Below are 4,671 nucleotides of genomic sequence, written 5' to 3'. Positions count from 1 at the left end.
TAGCACAAACATCTACAACAAAGGATAGAAAATAATTTCACTTACGCTTTCAGAACCCACTTTAAAAAAAAATCCAAATAAAGCTTATAAAAGGTATAACTATGAAAACTCTGTAACTAATAACATACTCATTAAACTTGATATAATTAATATAGATTGATACAAAAGGAAGAAATATGAACTTCCACATCTTCCTTTCATAAGTTTTGATAAACATAGAACAACTAGCAATGTACTTATCTATAAGCAAACAGTATATCCTAATTTAATGTAACAATATTAAAAGTGGTAGCAGTAAGCACAATTCAAATATTTATGGATTCCACAATCAAGAGTTTGTATTTTTAAAGATTCTTTTCTGCTTTAAATATTTTTTTCTTTTGTAAGCTATTGAGCGAATGGAATTTGGAAGAAAATGAGACCATTTTGCAATGGAGTTAAATTTCTAATAAAATAGTCAACTAGAAGTTAATAAAAAAATATTTGTATTAGAAAAAACTCATTTTGATACGAAACAAAGAAAGATTAATTTGCTGATATGAATAGACTAAATAGCAATGTACATAGGATGTAAATTTTTAAAGAAGTGGCAATAAGCACACTTCAAATATTTATAGATTCTACATAAAACAAGTTGGTAGTATTTGTAATTTTTCCCCCCCTTGATTTTGAATTGCAAACACAGAATGTCTTGATTTAATTAAATTAATTTGATATGAATTACTTTTTTTTCTCTTAGTTACTAAGAAAATAGAATTTGGAAGAAAATTAAATTTAAACTAAACTTATAGATTGATAAAAAAATTTTTTTTTCTCTTAGTTACTAAGAAAATAGAATTTGGAAGAAAATTAAATTTAAACTAAACTTATAGATTGATAAAAAAAAAATTTTTTTTCTCTTAGTTACTAAGAAAATAGAATTTGGAAGAAAATTAAATTTAAACTAAACTTTTAGATTGATAAAAATTATTTTTTTTCTTTTTGAATGAAATTTACTCTTGAAATCAAGTTTCCATATTTTAAAACAATGTCCATTTACAGTAAAATCCATGCTAGATGCTTTTGAATTTTTTCAATTTAAATTAGAATTTAATATAGAAACTCTATATAAGTTTATTATGAACATGCTGCAAAACATTTTGATGGTTATAAGCTGGTCATGGAAACAAATTATTTTGAAGTCGTTTTTTGATGATATGCATAAAATTAAGCCTAGTTGCTAGATTCAAAACTTAATTTACTCTTTCGCCATCAGATAATTAAGACTGGAGAGTGCTATAAAGGTAAGATTGAACAAAATTGTAAATACAACTTAACAGTCATATACATTCTAAAATATTATTAGTGCATAAGAACACATAATTATTTAGATGATAATAACCAACTATGAATACAAGAACCAAGAAGCATGTTCCTTAGAATTACTAGACATTTTCACTACATTTGAATTTAATAACCTACAATACAAACTCCTCATTAAAAAGAGCAATATTTGGATATTACTGGTTTAAAAAAAAATTCTGCTATGGAGATTCTCATAAACTTTGGTTTAATAAGTCATAAAAATATAACAGTAAAATAGCTTAAGAGATGTCTACTGAATTATAATCAATATCGATATTATACTTTTTTTAATCTTATCAATTTTTTAACAAGAAATATAACAAGAAAAGTTATCGGAATTTCTTTTTTTTAAAAAAACCCCTAACCAAACTAACTTTAAAAAACCACTAACCAAACTATCTAGAATGTAAATCAACCAATCAGGCTTATATAAATCGAAGCTTTCAAATATTAAAACAAACCGTTAACAAATAACAATTTAAAATGGAGTGAAATATGAAGATTTTTCAACGTTTCTCTGCATTCACATATAAATACAAAAAAACACTAACAAATACAACAACAATCCCTTAGAATCACATTAATCCCTATTTATAAAAATTATGAAAAATAAATGTTAGGGAGGTATTTCACTAAAGCAATAAACTCTTTTGTTTGAAAAGTTAAATGATACATGCTAAGAGAAATAGTTTTTGTGCTTAAAAATAGTAAAGAGAAGTTTCAGAACACAATCAAAAGAAATGAGGATAGATGTTTAATAGAATGTTGATAAGAGTAATATACATGCAAACCAGAAAAGGAAAGAAAAAAGGCTTAGACATTTACAATAGATAAGAAAGTCATATATTATGTAGGAAATAATTGTTCTTAAAAAAACAATCATTTTAATTTATCAAACAGGCTAACATCTTTCTTATAAACTACAAATTGTGAAGAAAAAAAATCTTTTCAAATTGAAAGAAGGAAAAAAAAATATTTTTCAAACTGATAGTAAGATATTAAAAATAAAAACCAAGAAGTCTTAAAATAAAAAAATTATGCTTCACAGTGATGTTCTTAATCCTGAAGTAAAACTAACAGAATTTTTATTAATTTAAAATGAATTGAGAAGAGTAACACTATTTGGGCAAAAGAAGGCTACTTGCAAATTAGAAAGCAGAAAAATGAATTTTTAAAAATTTAAAATGAATTGAGACGAGTAACACCATTTAGGTAATAGAAGGCTACTTGTAAATTAAAGAGCAGAAAAAAGCGATCAAAATCACATAAGTTAAAAAGAAAAAGTTAAACAAAATTTTAAACATAGTCAAAACAAATTTTAGAATAACAAGCTTAGTAAAAAGAATGATAATTAAACAACTTACAATAAACTATCAGAACCATAAAACTGAAAGAAACTAAATTCAATGATCAACTAGACTTATTAAAATAAACAAACAAACCACATTTTAAAAAAAAGTGATGGAAGTTAAGATTTTTGTAATCAATTAACTCAATGGAATGTATTTCACAAAAAAGATAATTTGGTTTTAATGTTCTCTAAATGAATTACTTAAACAAGAAAATAAAAATTACAAATTATTTTTAAAATTTAATATTAAAATTCAATAAAAAATTAAAAAGTAAAAATAAAGATTGAAAAACAATGCTTTTCAACAATTTTAATAGTTAGGATTTTAAGAATCTATAAAGTAAAACTAATTCAAAGAGCATTGTATAATATAGTTAAGAGGAAGTTAACAGTTACAAGAAAAGGAGTAGAGGCATTTAAAAAAATATTCAAAACCTAAAACAAAACAACAAAAAAGTGACCTAATGAAAGAAAGTGAATCAAAAGTAAATTACTGTTCACACTATTTTGAACTAAGACCTTTAATCAGAAAAATAAAATAAATAAAAGCTACAATTAATTTTAACTTTGATCAATTTAAAGGTACACAATTTGTATTTTTTTATAACTTGTATGCTTTGAAGTACTGCCTTTAAAATAGGGGGCAAATTTCAATAGCCAATACACTGAATTTACAAAATTTTAAAAAATACAAGTGCAAAACCTATATACTATCAAACCCTACCACTTGCTTAAGTAAAAAGGTTAAACTTGCTTTTTATATATCAGCAAACTGACTTTAGAATTAGTCAATATATAAATTTTGAAATTGTAGTATATATCTAATAGAAAAAAACTTGTTTTTTCTTTAAATAAATGAAGGTTTAATTTTAATTCTCTCAACACAGAAATAAAAACTTTGTTTTATTTTTGCTTAAACAATCTTTTGCCGCCAAATTTATTTATTTTTTTCCACAATTAAAACAAGCCCTAATAACAAAGAGACCATTATAAATTGAAACAATTCCAAACAATACGACAAAAGAGGTACTGACTTTAAAAATAGATAAGCTCACTCCTATAATCAAATACTGATATACTGAAGATTGGTAGATAAAAAAAATAATGAAAGTAATGTAGATTGTTTAAGAATTTCTCTTTTCTGTCAGAAAAATAAATAAATACTTGGAAATTATAAAAATTTCGTAAGTTGTAAAAATTGAAAACCTTCAAAAATTCAAATGCCTTAGACAAGGCTTTAACAAAGACTTTAAACGCTATAAAGATAAAAGAATGACAATTATCATTTTTGTAAAAACAAATAGGAAGTATTGTATGTTGAACAAAAGCATCTTTTTGCTTAATGTTAAAAAGATTAAAGGATTCTTCGAATACAATTAAGAAATACAGATTTATAAAAAGATATATTTTTGAACAAATGTTAAGTTCATGTACAATACCAAGCACAACAGAATAAATGTAACAAAGAATGCAATTAAGATTATTTATTCTATGAAAAAAAAATCAGATCAAACAAACCTTTTGAATATTAAATACGATATGAAGACTCTTTTTCAAATGAAAATTCAACATCATTTAATACAATTGAAGAGAATCATAGTATTCTTTGAAACAAATGTAAAATTTAAATGTCTGCATACTAATACATTATAGCAGGCTGCAATATTAAAGATTATATTCTATGAAACAAACTTAATTTTCATTTTCCTGGATACAATAAAAAAAAATTTGTGTATAATATGAAACAAATGTAAAATTTAAATTTCTGGATATCATTTTAGTATAGCATGCTGCTACATTAGAGGTAGTATAAGAAACAATTGAAACAAATGAACATATTACTTTTTTTTAAAAACTACGCAACTTATGATTTCAAAAACGAATCCCATTTGAAAAAGAGCAAACTATATACATTCAAAATCAGTATAATGAAAAATGGAAGATAAAATTTAAACAGGAAATAAACAAACAAGAAA

Source organism: Parasteatoda tepidariorum, chromosome 9 (assembly GCF_982258835.1).
Source record: "Parasteatoda tepidariorum strain Cologne lab strain chromosome 9, Ptep-v5.0, whole genome shotgun sequence".
Classification (NCBI taxonomy): Eukaryota; Metazoa; Arthropoda; class Arachnida; order Araneae; family Theridiidae; genus Parasteatoda; species Parasteatoda tepidariorum.
The sequence above is the reverse complement of the archived record's forward strand: the minus strand, read 5'-3'. Positions refer to the sequence as shown.